A 20,320-nucleotide genomic window follows, 5' to 3' on the forward strand; every position below is an offset into this window, starting at 1 on the left:
CTTCTGTCAATACTGTGCTGATACAAAAATACAACAGAATATGAGTGGTTGAGGACAGAAGGGCTTAGAAGTGTCTCATTCATGGGGTCACTAAAAGTCGAAGTCATCTTGAAGACAGCTTCCAACAACAACACCAATACAATATCTTTGGCATCTGACAGTCATAATGCCATCCTGGCTCATCAGGTTTAAATAAGGAAAATGTATATATACTGTTTAGTTGTACTAAAATTTAAACTTAAGAGACTATAAATCACCACAGTTGTCTTTTAAACTTTTTCCCCCTCTTGAACCATTGAACATGAGAACACTTGAGCTTGCTTGATATTAATTTAGTCAGACAGAAATGCAGTTGGCCTGCCAGTTTGTGGTTCATTATGGTAAGTTTCTATCTGTAATTTAGTCTTAGCCACAATGGAAAGGGGAATTTATCTCCAATATGTGTTGCATTACATAGGGTTACATGTCATGCGGTGCCATGACACAATGTCATTTTGCAGAGCCAGATAAAATACAACACATTGTTTCAATGTAGCATACACAGAATGTGGCAGCATATTTCCATTAAGTGAATGTGTGCCTTTTAAAAAAGAAGCCCTGAATCAGCAAGACTCTGTCAAGCTGCTCTCAAATTGCTTGTTCCAGATTTCAAAAAGAAGAGAGACTTGAGAGACTCGATGTCTGCACTGTGGAAGTATATGGAGCTAGAGGTGCTCAAAAATAAGGAATTCCTTGTGTTCCTTTGAACGGAGAAATCCTGAAACCAATGTCTGCTGACGGTCTCCTAGCCCATCCTGTGCCTACTGCAACATAGGAATTACAGATTCTGGTTAGATTCCTCTAGTGAAGGAGAGCCCACTGCCCCACACAGCTGACAGTTGCAATATCAAACAATGCTTTCTTTGTTATATTTTTTCTACACTGTTTAGAAGCCTTCTTTCTTTAGTTTTGAGCCATGGTTCCAGTCCTGCCCCCTAGACTATATACAGAGGAAGGCATTCTGGTAGGGCTAGAAACTCAGGTCTTACCACCTTGGCTTGCTTGTAGGAGGGGGCTGGATGTGACATACTTCGCCATACCATTCACCAACACTATAGATTCCTTTGGTTGGTGTGGCTACCTAGGTTTAAGGTAAGTAGGGGCATTTACAATCATGACTATAGTGCCACAATGGCAAATGTGAGCAGAAAAAATTACAAGTTCATAAGTCTAGCTTGTGACCTCTCAAATACTGAACAGGATGCCTGCCATTTTGTGTGTGTGTGTGTGTGTGTGTAAATATCCAGGGCTAAAATTGCCCCGAAGGTCCAAAAATATGGCAAAATTGTTCTCCAAAGTTATTTTAAAAGCATTACTGCCACTACCCTGATAATTGCCTACACATCTAGAAACCACTGATGTTGGGAGGCCAGCATGTACTACACAACCTTCCCGGATGGAAATGGGATATTTGAGAATTATTATAATTATCCTGCATGGTGGGATTTGGGAAAGGCTTCACAATAGCCTCATTTAGGCAGGCTGGAACCCTGCCTTGCTGTAGTGAGACATTCATTGCTCTTGTAAGCTGCTCAGTCAGTCCACTGTGTCTGCTTTGGCCAATATCTAACAGCAGCAGAAACAGGTGGTTCCCATGTCAGTAGGGTGGTATGCTCAATTCAGGTTGTAAAATGCATAGTATGTACAAAAGAGCTATCCAAGGTTCTGAACCCTATCACCAAAAGAGAGACTCCTTTAAAATCTGGAAGAGATGCAATGGTCCCCTGCCATGGGAGCCACAGCTGCCTATTCAGTGGTGTCATCCCGCTAGCAACAATTTTCTTGCCTTTACAGCTCTATACTGTGTACAGTAGATAGGATCCAACACAGTTTCCAATTTTGCAGAAGATTGCAGAATCTGTTGTAGAACTGACTGCACAATCACTTGCACAACCAGCTGCAGAAGCAATAGTGTACCTAGGAACCAAGGAACTAGAAAAAGCATTAGATATCTGCTAGCGTGCTGTTTTTCTTTACTGACATTACACCCAATGAAGTGTTGCCTAAACATTCTGTCACAAAACACAACAGAATAAATTGTGATTTATGGTTGTCTAACACATATAGCTGAATTCAGCTGCTAGTTTTGAATAGAGGAGACCCATTGAATCAATGGGACTTACCATTGACTCTCCATTCAGCAATTCATTAAATGAGTCTATTTTAAACTAACCAACAGGATTCAAGCCATGGAGGCCACCAGATTGGGAAAAGATGGTCTAGAGATACTTACCCTCCACAGCTTGGTGCCCTCCAAATGTGTGAGATTACAATTCCCAGTCTGAGCCAGGAAAGGAGATTCTGTAGAGAGAACCAGTAATAGATGGCTGAATGATGCTTCATTCACTCATTGCTTCATTCATACACAGAAAGCACATGGTGATATTGTGGCAAAGCCAATTGTGAAACAGTGTGCATATTCAAATATAATTTCTTATATTATGTTTGTACATATATACAGTGGTGCCTCGGGTTACGAAATTAATTCGTAACGCGGCCGCTTTCGTAACCCGAAAAGCCTTCGTAAGCCGAATTGCCATAGGCGCTAATGGGGAAAAGCCGCGATTCCGTGCGAAAAAGCCGAAAAAAGCACCAAAAGTTTTTTCGTAACCCGAAAAAACATTCGTAACCCGAAACAATAATTCCCTATGGGATTTTTTCGTATCCCGAAAATTTCGTAACCTGGGTATTTCGTATCCCGAGGTACCACTGTATATGAATTCATAAATTTACTCTGTATAAGCCTATCAATACATAAATACACCAATGCTCTCACACTTTTACATACTGTATTTTCTATTCTAATATAGAAAGAATAGTGATCCATTTTTGCAACCGATGCTTGACATGAAAAGCTGCTTGAGATAGAATGGGATAGATTTTTTTTAATGTTAAGTATAAGATGATACTTATGATAATAGTATATTATTGTTTCAATCTCTAAATGTCTAAGTGAGGCATTAGAAACACTACCAATCTTTGTGTAGAAAAGAGGGCATGTATTATAAAGTATCACCGTGTGAATTAATAAAGATAATATTAAAACACTTGTAATGTTAAAAATCTTACATGTCTTCTCACAGGACTGAGACATACCACTCAAGAGGATTAGCTGCTAAAAGTCAGATAATCCTCACTGTTGGGATAAAATATATCTTACAGAAATTCATGTAACATACTCTACATAGGCATTTCCGTCAAATTAAATTAGCTACTAAAAGGGAATTCATTTAGATAAGTTTTTAAAAAGTTTCTTTAACAATCTGTTTCAAAAGACTTTTTAAATAGGTCTAGCCTAAATTATAGGACAAAAAAACAGTTTAGGAATAAATGGGTGGGAAATGGGAGTGGAAACTTCATGTGATTATTGTGAATTTATGATCATATTGGAGAAAGGAAGGTGATTTTTTTTCCCTCCTTGCAGATTGCTTTAATTTACAAGATGGCAATAAAGACATATCACAGTGAAACATTTTTTGAACAAAATCTTTTAATGCTTCCCCAGATCCCTTTTCCTGTTCATCCTTTGTCTAGCTGGAAAGTGGAGGGTTTTTTTTTTTTTTTTTTTTTAGCATTTGGAAGATTGTGAAAGTGGGCTGGAGAAACACAGACTTTCAGTAACAAGTTGTACCAGTGTGCCTGGAATTAACAATGTAATGAAGGAAGACTGAACTGGGAAAGAAGGGGATTCTGCAGTACCTGATCCTATTCTAGCTACGTGGGCCTGCCTATAACAGGAAAAGTAAACAGCAGCTGCTCCAGAATCCTTTACTGAGTATGTGTGAACAACAAAACAGGCAGAAGGAGGGAGAACAGATAAGTGTGTCTTACCAACTAGCCTCAGTATGTTGTTGTTACTTTTTAAATAGATGTATAAGAGTTCCACCAAAATGGAAATCATAAAAAAAGAAGCTTGTCAAAGAAAAAGGCATCCTTGTATCCATTTTGGAAGAAGTCATCAAGTGCTCTCTGGAAGGTTCAGAATGCTTTTATTTTCTTATGGAAGGCTTGCCTGACCTGATCTTTTCATTTCACTTATACATATTTTTAAATAAAATGTTTGCTGAAACACTGCTCTTCTTCTTTGCCATGTAGGAATCTATATCTGTTCTTTCTATGTTATTTCTTCCTTTGTTGCCATATTTTTTGTTAAAGAAGTCATGCCCAAGAACACATGTACTTTGTTACTCAGGTATATCTATACAATTAAAAACACCTGTTACTGATAAATGAAGTAACAACACTTAACTTAGCCTATCCTTAAACTTTTATGTAAGACTATGACTGCTGGAAGAAAGATGTTCTGGTGGCAATTTTCTGCAGTGTGTGGTGGTGGACATGAGTCATTTCAGATAAGAGAAGTGGGGAAATCTATAGGGTTGGGGACATATAGAGTCTATATTCATTGGTGAGTATCTACTAATATAATGGATTGCTCCATTTCTGTTCAGGGTGTCCTATCTGTATTCTTGGGTCTGGTTTTTTAATAATTTGGTGTCAAATTTGGTTGTAATATACTTGCTTTGGTTGTAAAATTCTTGGTCAAATCCAATTGATAGTTCCAATTAAAGCAAACCCATTGAATCAGTGTAACCTACCCAAGTTTTGATTTACCAAGTTCCTAATTATTTACTGCAGGGGAATGGTTCAACCTCTAGAGCCCCATTTTGCAGCTCTTAGTGCCCCGCCCCACCCATAGTTTCTGTAATCTACCAATACCCTGGAAAATCAGTCAAACCTCCATAAAAAAGAGTGGTTTGAATCCTGTTGACCCTTCCCTACCAACACACATTCCACTAAGGTTCATCTCTTACCCAGACCCAGAAGTTATGTGACTTCACTTCCAGTTGTGCCAGAAATGGTGGTACAACCCACCATGTGGTTGTGAGAGATAAAGCACACACACTCGCCCACTCTTCAGTTGATCATTCCTGATTTACTACTGGATCTAATAATCAGATTTAGGCCCCTATCTGTTACAAGGATGAGAGTTGTACAGGCCTCCAAATATGTTGATCTGCAGTTGATCCCAGTATTCCTAGCCAGCTTAGACAATAGTGAGAAGAAGCTACAAGTCAACAACAGCTATATGAAGACCACACGTTTCCCACCCTGGTCAAAGAAATTCCACTTCATAGTGAACAGGAGACAGATTTTCAATATGCAGAGGAAATAAACAGTACAATTGTATACACACACACACATTTAAAAAACTAAACTGATAAAACTGTAAACTGATTTAGTAAACCGATCCTTTTGTCAAAAAAAAAAGGCAGACTATTGTGGCAACTTAAAGACTAACATAGGCCTGATTTATACGGGCCTTTGCGGTCCCCCCATCATGTTCTGTTGGCCTCGCCCCTAGCATGTGACGGGGGCGTAAAAAAAAGTACACACGGGCGCCGCCATTTTGATGTGATGGAAGCTTAGCGTCCGCACGTCCCGGCGCCTTTGTGATGCCGCAAGTGCACCATTGGCGCATTGCGGCATCACAAAGGCGCCACAAGAAGAACCTGCTTTTTGAGGGTTCTTTTTGTTCCATGATGGAGCCGCACGGTTTGTCCGCTGCAGCTCCCTCGTGGAGCAAACCAGGGCGGTGGGATACCCCCCCCCCCTTTTTGGACAGTCTGTATCCTGCCATAGCTATTATAACATGGTCCTTTGGAGACTGTAGCCCTTTTCAGCCATGCTGTAATGAATTTTGAAATGCTGCAGAGCTCTCAAATGGCTTTTTTGTTGTTGCTTTTGCTACAAAAGATTAAGATCTCTTTCCTATTACATACTTACAGCACTCTGACACCACTTTAACTGCCATAGGTGCATCCTATGGAATCCTGGGGTTTTTGCAGTTTTATAAGGTAATTAGATTTCTCTGCTGAAGAGCTCTAGTGCCTGCCTACAGTGAATTTTAAGTGCCATACTGGTTATGTTCCTATAGCTAGACTCGCCGTGACAGGCATTCTGTGGGATCTCCAAGGAATCCTTCAGAAGTCCCATAAAGGGATGCCATGGCTGTGAGTCCAGCTGTAAGAACATAGCTAGATGCTGCCACCACCCCCATTGTAAATGGGCATGCTGGGGTGGAAGCTGCAGCATCTAAATGTTGGATGGGGGAGTTGGTTCTTTCCCAATCAGCAGAGGATTCAGACTTCTGTAATGACCCAAAAAAGTGATGTAAGTTAGACTTACATCTGCATAACTCAGTGACAGAATGCTAGCCAATGTGTCTATTGAAGATGATACAGAAGAGAAAATAGTAACCTTGATGATATATGTGGTTCATTGCAGCAAAAGTGATAAAGAAAAATGTGAATTCCATTATGATGACATCAGCCCATGGGGTAAATATTACTCCACTTTGGGAAAGGGGAGAACTCCCCATATGGAGTTACATTCTTGGAGTCACCCTGTAATTTTTTTATTATTGTATTGCTCAACCCAGCCTTGAAAGCTTGTATTCTCATTCATACAGAAGTTGATTTGTTCCAATCAAGTATCACTTTACATGTTAAAAAAAGATAATCTGTTGTTGATTTGGCAAGCACCCTTGGCATCATGTACATACAACAGAATTATTACAGATAAATCAGTGCCTATAATATTATCTATTACTACTCAGGCAAACACATAAACTAGGAGACAAGAGGTGTTAATGATGAAGAAGGTGTTCGTAGTAGATAAAGTTCCCTGTAGGATTTAGAGAAAAGGGTGAATACAGACTTTGAGTAAAAAATCTGCAATGTGAGAAACAGCTTTACAATAGAAAGTGCAGAAAGGGAAGAAGCATCAGAAGTACTGTTTCTTAAAAACTGAGACAACAAGATTGATTTCTCATAGAAGAATTAAACTATCATGCATTATGCTCGATGATCACATTTCTGGACAGGTGACAGGATACATGTTTTGAGCTGACCACAAAAAGCAGCAACATGTCAATTATTGATTTTTTTAACAGTTGGGAAGATTCAGACTGACTCCCTCAGGGGAGCAAAAATATCTTGTTCTGCCAGTGTTTTTATGCATCTTCTAAAATTTATTTGAAAAAGCCAGACATTAGGAGACCTTTGTTGAGGTACAATAGTCCCTCCTACACCAGGCAAATATACTAGATAAGACCTTCTATGCTTATCCAGAAATTATGGTGTTATAGGGAACATTCACCTTTTGCTCTTCCATCCATTGGAGAGAAACTGAGGAAGTCAGAAAATAGAAGACACAGAAGTACCAAAGACATATTTGCTTTTAAGCATTATCTCCTACCATATTTGCATGAGACAAGCAAAGTGTTCTCCCTTGAGAATCAGAACTAGACTAGAGTATTTCCAAAGTCTTCATATTACTGTTCCAACAATGTGCAGGACATTTTTAGGAGCAACATAAGCAAACAGAGAGATTTCTAAAGGTATACCTCAAGGTTTCAATGGGAGAACAATTAGTTTGGTTCTGGAGATGAGGTTTAATAATAACTTAGCAAAAATTTCTACATAAATCTAATGGAGAGGGCTTGAAATTTTTAGAAAATAGTATGTGTGAGAAAGAAAAACTGACTAATACTTTCATGGGCTGCATCCACACTGCAGAAACACCTCTTTAACTGCCATGGCTCATTGCTATGGAATTCTGAGAATTGTAGTTTTGTGAGCTTTTCATGTGAGAGAGTGCTAGTATCACAACAAACTACATTTCCCAGAATTCCATAGCATTGAGCCATGGCAGTCAAAGTGGTGTCAACCTGGAGGAGAGTCATGAGCAATCTTATGGGAATAGAATAAAGATTGTTTAAAGCTACTGCCACCACTCTGTTGCCTCCGGCCTCTGAAGCTATTTCTTCTACAGCTATTACTAACAAATCTCATTTTTAAAAATCAGTTATTTCATGGGTGCAACTTTTTTGTTTTTGCCTGGAATGCTTATTTTACATCAAATAAAGCATTAAGCTTTGAAAGAGCCAGGCAACAATAATAATGGCAGCAGGAATAGCAGGTGTGCATATTTTGAGCACTTGGAAATAATTAGCTACAATAATTAGTAATTTAAATATAATTTCTTTCCCAAGTAACAAAGATGTAATTATAACTTAGGGAAATGAGAGATGGTTTCACTCCTTTTGTGGTATAACTGCAACTTTTTTGTGGTATAACTGCAACTGCAACTGAGGGAAAACCGACTCAGTCTGAATCCAGAGAAAACGGAGGTGCTCGTGATAGGTTCCCCCGGCCCAGGGATGGCAGTGGTTCCACATGTCCTGAACGGGATCACGCTTCCCGTGAAGGACTCGTTACGCAGCCTGGGGGTGCTCCTTGATTCATCCCTCCACCTTACAGCTCAGGTGGATGCGACGGTCAGGAGCACCTGTTATCAGCTTCGGCTGATTCGCCAGCTGCGTCCCTTCCTGGACCGGAGGCACCTTGAAACGGTAGTACACGCTCTGATAATCTCTCGTTTGGACTTCTGCAATGCGCTCTACATGGGGCAGCCCTTGTACCATACCCGGAAGCTACAATTAGTGCAAAATATGGCAGCCAGGCTGGTTACTGGCATATCCAGAGCCAGCCACATAACACCAGTGCTCAAAGACCTGCACTGGCTGCCTATTCGCTTCCGGGCGCAATACAAGGTGCTGGTTATTACCTATAAAGCCCTAAATGGCTTTGGCCCCAGGATACCTTGAGGACCGCCTCTCCCTATACAATCCGCCCCGCTCTCTCAGAACATCTGGGCAGCAGTTATTGAGGGTTCCAGGGGCCAGGCTAGCCTCCACGTCTAGGAGAGCCTTCACCATCTCGGCCCTGACCCTCTGGAATTCTCTGCCCATCGAGCTCCGCTCGGCCACCTCCCTGTCCCAGTTTAAAAAGGAGCTTAAAACTTTCCTGTTCAGGTCAGCATTCTCTGACACATGCCCCAATTAGTTCTCCCCCCCCCCCCATGCCAGCTTTGGCAAGTTGGTTAGATTGTTTTAAAGCCATTGTATTGCTGTATTCAATTTTAATTGTATATGTATGTTATTTGTATGAATGTTTTATAATGTTGTACACCGCCCTGATTATATAGAAGGACAGTATAGAAATAAAACTTTTATTTTATTTTATTATTTTTTAATTACTTCTGTAGTTATAGTAATATGGTCTCACCAAACAGAAGAGGAGGAATATCACATGGTTCAAGTGCTAACTCAAGCTGTGCCTGTGTTTCCGCCTTGTTCCCTGTTGTGAATACTGAAGTGACAACAAGATATATGTGAGGACAGTGTGCTTTGTACAACAGACTTCCAGCCTGTGAAATTAAGGTGTTTCTTTTTGAAGTACGGTAGCTAGAAAAACTGCTTTGAAAAACAGGTGGAGTAAATAATTACTTTTCAAAATAAAAAATGTGACTGTAGACATAACTAGTTATTTGTGTGGCTTAGAGCTTAAGTGGTAACTAATTACCTTTGGAAAGTGTGATTATAAAGGCAATGAGCTATTTTGTGAGTTAGTTGTAACTAATTACTTTTGAAAAGTAACTCCCAACATTCCACTTATAGTGGGAGTAGAAGCAAAATTATTTATCCTTCTGACTGGGCATAAGGGGTTGTTTGGTTTGATTTCTAGGTCTAGGTGCCCAGTGAGGAATGAGGCTCCTGCCACCATCTAGTTCTAGCACAATACCAGTGCAAGTATGCTTTGGGCACTGATCTCTTCTAAAATGCCTGTTTGCTCAGCATCTCCACCGGGCACTGATCTGTTGCTGAAAGCATTTACAGACTAAGCAATAACATGAGTGATTAGAGAAGCAAAAGGCATTGCAAAACCAAATGCCAGGGTTCTTGGAGCAGCGACAAACGATGGGATTGATCTCTTTCAGTCATGCAGCCAGTTCTCTGATGTTCTTCCATCTCCTCTGCTGCATCATAAATATCATTCCAGTGGGACTTGAACTCCTTGGCATCCTGCTTTCAATACCCTTGGGCATTAACACATTGCTGGATTCAGTCTCAGCAGCCTTTGCTTCTTGGCAGAGGAGACCCTATGCATACCAAGCCAAAAAACCAGCTGTTGAAACACTGTCTAGGTTTTCTGAAATGCCTCTTTTCACATTGTCACATATTTTAAGGTAGGCTGCTTATCCATGAGGGACTCATAAGCAGGCAAGACAAACAAAAATGTTCTAAACCCTAAGCACTTTCTGCTCTGGTCAAGAGTCTCTAGGAGGCATTAAATAACAACAATCAACAAACTAGACCAATTGGAGGTGGGGGGGACTTGTAGCCCTCCAGATGCTATAAGACTTCAGTTCCCATCCTTGATCATTGGCCATGCAGGCCAGAGGTGAAGGCTGCTACAGTGCAACAATAGTTGTAGGGCCACAGATCCTCCTCACCCATGGGCTAAACTTGGGCAGCTTTGTCCTTGGCTTGCTCGCATTTAAATTCATGGTCATAACTGGCTCATTTGGCTGGATCAATACTGCCATGCTATGAACTGCTGTGTTCAGTGCCATAATGCAAGGCTATCTATTTTCCTCTCGAAAGACAGACTACAAAGTTCAGACCACTATCTGCTATAAGATAACATCTGAAAATAGCTGGTGCACTGCAGAAAGCTGTTATCAGATTACGCATCTTGAGACTACTCACACACAAGCAAGCCAAACAGAGTATTTCTATAAAGTTATGCAGTATGCCATTATAGAAAGATACAGTATGGTGCATAGGCTATGGCCACTGTGTAGTCATGCACTACAGTGTACTGGCATAAGTGTTGGATGAGGATTTGGGAGATGCCAGTTGCAGCTGCAAGGGACCCAAAAAGCTCTTTCAGCCTAGCAGCTCAAGGCTGTTGTGAGGAGAATGTGGAAAAAAGGAGAACTGCATATGCCAGCTTTGAACTTATTGGGGGAAAGACAAGATATGAAAGTAACAAACAGCAAATAAAATGAAGGCTCCACTGTCTTTCTGATCCCATCCACAGCCATCTTAAATTGTAATCTCAATGTGAAGAATCTTTTTTTTACTATTATTATTATTATACTTGATTATGCAAAACAGTAACCAACATATATTGTTGTGCAGAAAACATATCCGGGGTAGCTGTGTTGGCCATGCAGCAAAGTACAATAACATCCAAAATTCCCAAAACAGTGGAAGGTTTATTAGGCCAATCAAAATGCACAAAATACATGATGCCAGCTTTTGAAGCTTTGCTGGATACTTCCAAGAGAAAGACAAATATGATGTTACAGTCACAGTCCCACATTTTGTCAAGATGCTGTTGTTTTCTTAGTCAAGATGGTGTGGAGGGATCTTAGTGTAAGCTCCAACTGTTTGTCTCCAAGAGCCCATAGGGCCAGAAGAAGCAGTTGCCTGCTTACATGATCCTGACTCCACACAAGATGGACCATTGGTGGAGGGGTGTCCCAACATTGCAAGAACTAGCTGGGGAATTCTGTAGTTCAAAAAAAGAACTGGTCTAGGAGCAGATAGCAGGATATTGGAATTCTAAGCCTCATTTGTCCTTCCATGTCATGTACAACAACTGCAGATGTATGCAGATGAAAGGAAAGGAAAGGAATGGAGAGGAGAGGAGAGGAGAGGAGAGGAGAGGAGAGGGGGAGAGAGGTGGCTATAACTTTAATTCAGGGCTAAGCTAAACAATGTTTTAAAACATGATTATATATGACACAAGGAACCACAACAGAGGGAGCCTGCTAAAAATACAATAAAAAATTGCTAAGCACATACATTTTGTTATATGTGCTCTTCATTTTTAAAACCTATGTAATTGATTTTTTAGGCATAAAAACTTTTTATTGTTTTTTTAAATAAATCCACACATTTTTCTGACATACCCATCAATAGACTGCTACATAGTTTACCTTTAACAACAGATTCAATTGAAAACAAAACCTTTCTGTTCTCCTAAATACCATTTGGACCGTTTTAGCAAAAGCTCTCTTTAAAAGCAATCCTAGTATCAATAGAATGTACAGTATGAGCCATTGCAATGACAGGATTGTATTGATTTATCCTCTAGAGCCTAAAACTCAACCGTAACAAATTACAGTATGCTTGCTTTTTAAAATGGGTTTTGAGGGATTTTTTTTGACACATAGATCATACAGGATTACACAACAGCAGGCTCCTTTCATATATTTCAGAAAGAAAATCACATATGTGGCATGATATGTTAATAAATCAGGTAGGAAAGTCATTTTATCCACGTGCTTAAGTTGATTCTAAAACAACAAAGCAAAAGCAACAAAGAAGTGTCATAAGATTCTTTGTGATTTTAAATTTGTATTTTATTCTTTTAATATATACCTTTTTGTGAGCATATAGGAGCAAATGTTGTTGGGTGGCCCATATAGATATTGTGGGGAGGAGGGGTGCATAAATCATGTCTACTTCCCTGAATTTTTCTGGTCTGTACATATGTGCAACAGAATTTCCCCATGCACACATGTGTACACAGGTAATTTATGTGTCTTATTTCACTAGTTATCATAAGCCTTTAGAAGAGGGGGCATAGCTACTAAATAATTTCAGGCACAATTGCCTTTCTTCTACCAAAGCTCGGGAGACACAGCACCTCTGATAGACTGTCAGAAGCCAGACTGTACCAGCTCACCCACCAACACACACAGTGACACTTCAGCTTCTGAGAATCTATAAAATACCCCACATCACTAAATCAAATGTACCTCCTGCATCAAGTGCTAAGAAACTATAGGTAGACACTACCTTAGTCTTGGGAAAATAACACCATTAAGGAATACAAATGTGTTTTCTCTGTGAGTAAAAGGGATCGCTCATCCATCCCAGAATTGTGTGAGAAACTTATTAGATTCATGCAGGCAAGTAGCAGCATGTGATTAGCAGTTCAGTACTGATGCCGAGGAGAATTGAGTACATGTGTTTTCTCTTTATTTTCATTACCTAATGTGTGTTGCACTAGAAGGGGTTATCTTATGTGCCTCTCTGATAGTACTGTCCCTATTATTATTATTATTATTATTATTATTATTATTATTACTGTATATTCCGCAAAATAAAACAACAACAGCAGCAGCAACAACAGAGATAGTTTGATCTTAACAAGGATCCCCATGCAGGCTGCATCAGCTGAATTTGGAAATACATATATCTGTGACCCCTCAGCCATCTGTTTCTCTTGTTACTTCAGGCACTATTTGGCTGCATCGTGAGGAAGTTTTTCTCTATCAGTAAGATGTCATCCACCCACATCCAGTGATAGCTGGTGGCACCCATACCAGTGGGAAGAAACCCACTCTGGATTTTAAACCTGAATTTTAAAGGACCTTCCCAAGGTCCTGAATCCTAGATTCACCACAGATTCAGCACAATGAGCATCACCTTTAAACTTTAGTAAAACCCAGAACAGATTCACTATCCCTTGGATATAGAGATGACTAGTCACAAGCTCGGACACATTCTTTACTGGCATGGCCATCTACTTTCAAATTATGTAGCCCATCTGTTCATATTTTTTTTAAAGTTTAGCTATAAACCTGGCTTTGCACTTTCGTCCTTGATTTTTTTCAATAACTGTTTCAAATCTTTCCTGTAATCTGCTACTAGTATAGTTTCATCTACATATCTTAGATTTTTGATGGTCCTTCCTCCAATTTCCCCTTCCTCCGAGTCTAATCCTGCTTTTTGTATGATGTTTTAAGCATACAAGTTAAACAGATAGGTAGTATCAAAGACTTTGACTGCATTGATCATGAAAAGTTATGGCTTGACCTTAAAGGAATGGGAGAGCCACAACATCTGATTGTCTTGATGCATAAGCTGTAATCAGGACAAGAAGCTGCTGTCAGAACAGAATACAGAGAAACAGAATGGTTCCCACTTGGCAAAATGGTCAGGTAAGGCTGCATCCTATCGCTGTACTTATTCAACTTGTATACAGAAAATACTGGATGCAGAACAGGCATAAACTCAGAGGCAGGAGGAATGGAGATAGGAGGAAGGAACATTAACAACCTAAGATATGCAGACAATACAATACTATTATCAGAAACAAACACTTTGAACAACTACTGAAGGTCGAGGAGGAAAGTGCCAAGCTTGGAGAAATGCTGAACATTAAAAAAAACACCATAAAAAATCTACAAGAATTCACCCTAAAAAACAAGACATTAAAGAGTCCCCATATCGTGGTTCAAATATTGATCAAAATGGAGATTGCAGTCAAGAAGTCAAATGAAGACTAGTTCGGGGAAGGGCAGCTATGAAAAAAATGGACAGGATCCTAAAGTCTAAAGACATAACTCTGAACATTAAAATGAGGATAGTCCAACTCATTTTATTCCCCATCACAATGTATAGATGCGAGAGCTGGGCAGTGAAAAAAGCTGATAGGAAAAAATCAACACATTTGAGATGTGGTACTGGAGAAGAGTGCTGAAGATACTGTGGATGGCCAAGACAACAAACAAATGGGTTCTAGAGCAGATGAAGCTCAAACTATTCCTGGACTAAACTGAGGCTGTCATACTTTGGACACATCATGAAGAAAAATGAATCATTGGAAAAGGCAATGATGCTAGGAAAGGTGGAAGGCAGCAGAAAGAGAGAAAGACTTCATGCCAGGTGGCTAGATTCGATCAAGGAGGACATGGGCCTGGGCCTGTAGGTTCTGAACAGAGAGGCTGAGGACAGGGTTTCTTGGAGAGGTCTCATCCACAGCGCCACCATGGGTCAAAGTCAAGGGCAGTTAACAACACTGTGACTGAGTGAGCCAGAAAAGGAAGCCAGATTCCTCAGGAATCTCTCCTGCTGTTGCCAAGTGAAGCAGCCTGACCATGGTAGCAAAAGAATAAAATTCAGTTGAGCCAGATTCCAGCCTGCTTCACACCTACTATACCAAACAGCCACTTGGGTCTCCCCCATGCCATCGCCACTTACCCACTTGCCTTTCTTGCCACCAGGAATGCTTCAAGCACATCCACAAGGAGAGCCTCTGGGAAAGGAGGAAGAGTCCATTTCTTGGATCCCTCCCTTTCATGAAGTGCCAGAAACCCCATTCTTTTAGGCTTACCTAACTGGCCGGCCTATGGTCACCCACTGACATGCCCTGTCTATTGTACAGGACAGTTGCTGGTGGACAGCTGGGTGGACCTGAAAATATCCTGAAGATATTTTTTCATAGACTCCCAAACCCACACTATCAGTCACTCTGACTATAGCAAAGATGGGATATGTATGACCCAATGGCCACATGCTTCAAGAGCTCCAACCTGTTCTTTGGTCCCTTAAACCTACCAACCCTCCTCCTCAAAAAACACTAAGTCTTCCAAACCAAGAAGAAGATATAAGCTGAAAATGCCCCCTGAAAATCATTGGAAGTGATGAACAGACATCAAATGTCAGCTTTGGCAGCAGAGTACTGCCTTCCACAATTTCAGAGAAACAACAATGGCCTCCCAACCTGGAGCCTTCCTGCCACTGCCATTATAGAGACAAAATCAAAGTACTGCTAAAAACAGGGGGGAAAGTGTGTTAACAAAAATTTGTTGGACTTTCCACTTGTGCATGCAGTAAAATATGCAAGTTTTAGTGAACCACATCCCCCTACTGGAAATGATAGTCTGCATCAGCTATTTGCATAAGCTTCACTATTCCTACCTGCAAGAATATTCCAGTAAGGGAAGACACTACCTTAAGATAGTGCAGCTGAAAATTCTCCTTACTTATAGTAACCTTTGTCAGAGCTACGGTACTGTACATGGACTTCCAAAATGACACCATTGGATGCTGGTCATCTAGTTCATTAAAAATGCTGCCATTTAGTTCCACTGTCATATGCTACTCTTTTCTACTCCTGGCTATCGTCTTCATATTAACTTTTGTCATGGAATAAAGAATATAAAGGGCACAAGAGCTCTTGTTTTTTTTATTTAAAAACAAACTGCATCTCTAAGAAGCAGGCTCTTTCAAAGGACTTTGAAGAAAAATTGGATTGTCTATATTGGTTTTTATTTGTTTATGATTCAGATTGGGTTTGAGTCCATAAAATTCTCATGGGTGGGGTGCTGCTAAAGGAAAATGCAACATATGGTAGAAGAATTATATCTGTTGCAACTGCCAAAATGATTTTATGGAATAAAGTCCTAGAAGAAGAGTCATGTTCCTGGTAATCTTGTGGTTTAAATCCTGGGGAAGAAGCCAGGGATCCAGCTTAGATAACTGATTTTCCACTAACCAAATTCTTTCCATAAGGCTGATCAAAAGAAGGATCTTTTCACCAGGGTTTAATTCCTTCCTTTAATTCTGAAGTTCTGTGCCCTGCTCCATCTTTGCATCCATATTATTGTCATCTTTAATCAATACTCACCAGAATCAAATGCTTTGCAGCAACTGACAGGGGGAACTTTCTTGCCAGAGATGTATATGTGGATCTGTTTCTTCCTTAGATGTATATATATAAACTACCTGATCTCTTTGAAAATCCTTGCTTTTGTTTCCTTCTCTTCCTCCATTCTCCCCCCTCCCCAACCACCCATAGATAAAAGAATAAAGCAATGCTACATTCATGCCTTGTCAAATCTTCAAGAAATGAAAAGGCAGTTCACTGCATGGGCTTCCTATGGGAGATTTGGGAAGGGGTTGTCATAATAGAGATGGGACCCCAGTGTGACTGTTGCTATAAGATCTCTTGCAGATCTCTCCCATCCCATGCTGAAATATCCTCAAGGGATAATTCTGTGAGGTATGTGGACTATCAAGGGGAGGGGGCTGCAAAGATGGAATCATTCCAAACATCTGGATTGCAGAGATCAGAGGTGCTAAAAACAGTTCACCTGATTTTGGAAATTAGAACCATTCAGCTGTACCATCCTGGGGGATCTTGTTTTATTAGAGTGGGCCTCAAATTCAATAGTTGGGCTTTCCTTTGTATAATTTCTTTTTGTGAAGAAAGAAAAAAATGTTTCATGACATAACTCTTAACTGGATGCAGACACATGTTTATTATTTTTCTTTGGTATATGAAAAAAGCAGATAAACACTTGCCTTAGGGCCTATATATATGAACTGGCACCACATGGAAACCACTCAAAGTTGCTTGTCATGGCAGCTGCCTCCACGCAACAAGTTGCTTTCAGATGTTGAAGCTCCTGCATCTACAGTCAGCCATTTCCCCCATGCTAACATAAAGCTTTGTGGGCTGGAGGACAATTGTGGGAAGAAAAACCTTTGAATCTGTGTGATGCACAAATGCACATGACTAACTGGCTGGCTGGGAGCAATTGAAAACGGCAGCCACAGAGTCAGCTGCTAATGAGCCCTAGCCCTCAGAAACAGATGCCTGTACCAGGACATTTCCAAGTGAGGCCCAGTGTCAACACCCCGGACCAGCTCTATCATTAGACAGAGTAAGGCAGCTGTCTTTCCCAGCATAGCAGGGTGGAGGAGGCATAGAAGAGAGCCATTTCTTAGTGGTTTATTTTCTTATTATTGTATTTTTAAATGCTAGGTAAGGAAAAATATATTCCAGAATTTTCTGCAGATGTAACAGCTATATTTGTTATAATATGCCTTGATGTGGGAATGGGTATTTGCTGTTTTACCTTGGATGGTAAAATGGCTTGGGCTGGCCTTAGAAACATCTATCTAAAGTCAGCATGACAGCCAGTGTAGTGTAGTGGATTGAGCGTTGCACTATGACTCTGGAGAACAGGGTTCAAATCCCTGCTCAGCCATGGAAATCCACTGAGATACCTTGGGCAACTCACACTCTCTCAATCTCAGAGGGAGGCATAGACAACCCCCTCTGAGTAAATCTTGTGAAGAAAACACCATGTTATATTCACCTTAGGGTCACTATAAGTCAGAAATGACTTGAAGGCACGTAATAACAACTGCAACAATAATCAGCATGCTTAATATAAAGGAAGGGTATGTGTCCAATACCCCCAAGGTGGACATTTGCAATGCCCTCTACATTAGACTACCTTTGTACCAAATTTGGAAACTCCAAGTAGTTCAAAACATGGCAGCCAAACTGATCACTTGTGCATCTAGGAATGATCATATCTCTCCTATATTAAAATCACTCCACTGGCTGCCATTTAGCTTCTGGGCAAGATATAAATTGTTGATTACAGTGCACCCGCTCCATACGCAGGCACACCATATGCAGCCTCCTGTTTATGCGGAAGCCATGTCGCCATTAAATGAATGGCACACGCACCTGCTGTACACACATGCCACACCACCATGAGCTCGAGCTTACATGGGATTTGCCTTATGCGGGGGGGGGGTCCGGAACAGGTCCCCCATGTAAGGCTAGGCTCCACTGTATTACCTTCTAAGTTCTACATGGTTTGGGTCCAGGTTACCTACAGGATCACCCCCTCCCATATAAACCCGCTTCTTTTTGAAAGAACAGCATTGATACACTTCTTTGGCAGTCCGAACACACTACTGAATCAATTCATTCAAGGGAATGGACACAGCTCCATTTTATCCAGAAACGATCATATTTGTGAATAACAAGAGGGAAAAATGACTCCAATAGATCAGGAACAGAAAACATAACAAGAACAACAATCCCCATATGCATTGGCGTGACGATTCGCATCTCCTCAGGACAAAAATCTAGTGTGATTACCCCGTATGAAATTTAAATTGGTGTATTTTTATTTTTATTTTGGTTTATTTTAATAAATAAATTTTATTTTATTTCCTAGGTTTATGTGTTTTGACCTATGTGTTTAAATAGATTAATGTGTTTTAATCTATGTTGTACCCCACTTCAAGCTTTGGGCAGTGGTGAATATGAAATAATGTTGTTGTTTTTATGTCATCTATAACCCCCTGTCCCAGAGTAAATGTGCAGCCTCAGTGACCTAAATGGCCCGAGGAAAAGTCAAGCTGTCAGATGTTTGCACAATGATATGGGTGTAGTACAACCTGTTAAGAATGAAGAATAAACAAGGGATAGTCATGATTTTCAACCACTTGGCTTCAAGTTGTTGTTGTCTGTGTGGCTATGCATGCACAGAGATGTTGTTCTTAGGCAAAGCAAGCCCCAAATATGTGTCTTAGTCAAAGCAAATTTCATTTGGAGATTCAAAAGCATAATATGAGGAAAATGTGCTGCAGTTTCACTCAGCTGTACAAACAGGATTACATGAGTAATCTTCAAGTACTGTAAGGAAGAATCCTTTTAGCTTCCAATGAATTAGATACCAAGGAAGCTTTCATTTGCTACCAAAATACACTTGCACTTCTGTTCTAACCTCTTTTACTTGTGCAAACCCTGAAGCATTGGGCTTAATTCCAATTCCAGTTCCAGTTCCTGTTGATTAATCTCTCAATTGCATGTTTTTTCCTAGCTGCTGATCATTTTATACAGTGGTATCTTCACATTCTCATCCACTGGTAGTGATCAAATAATATACACTGATATTCCATTACTACTGCTGGTATTGTTGTTGTGTACCTTCAAATTGTTTCTGAATTATGGTGAACCTCAGGTGAATCTGTCATGGGATTTCTTGGCAAGATTTGTTCAGGAAGGGTTGCCTTTACCTTTCTCCGAGTCTGAGAGAATGTGCCCAAGGTCACCCAGTGGGTTTCCATGGCTGAGCAAGTTCAAACCCTGGTCTCCAGAGTTGTAGTCTGACACTCAAACTGCACTACCACACTTGCTCTCACTGCTGGTATACTGTTATAGTAACACTCAAATGCTAGTAGTATTACTACTGTTACTACTACTAAAAAAATAGGAACCTATTCTAAAAGGTCGGAAATAAAAACTAATTTTTAAAAAATGTATTAATTAAATGAATTCCTACTATTGCTTCTACTGCTGGAGTGCATGGGACTATAATTTTGTAAAAGTGACAGGTCACCATCACAGAAGAGCTGATAATTGAAATCCTTTAAACCAATTGTTACTTTACAGTGAGAAAGTGCTGGATAGCATTAGACGCATTCATCACCAGTTTACTGTGGACACTATATGCTGTGTGCTAACTCTGCATTGCAGAAATAATGTAGTTTGACACTGCTTTAACTGCCATTGCTCAATGCTATGGAAATGTGGGATTTGCCTTCTCTGTCACAGAACTCTGGTGCCACAACAAACAACAAATAACAGGATTCCATGGCATGGAGCTATGACAGTTGAAGTGGTATTAAACTATATTATTTCTGCCATGCAGATTCAGCTGTAGTCATTAATTCTACCAGCCTTATTTCACTGTTGTTGCTTTTTCTCAGTGTTGCCATGGCTATGAGCTAGAAGTTTGAAGACTCCCCTGCTCCTGGGAA

The sequence above is a fragment of the Sceloporus undulatus genome, chromosome 3 (assembly GCF_019175285.1).
Source record: "Sceloporus undulatus isolate JIND9_A2432 ecotype Alabama chromosome 3, SceUnd_v1.1, whole genome shotgun sequence".
Classification (NCBI taxonomy): domain Eukaryota; kingdom Metazoa; phylum Chordata; class Lepidosauria; order Squamata; family Phrynosomatidae; genus Sceloporus; species Sceloporus undulatus.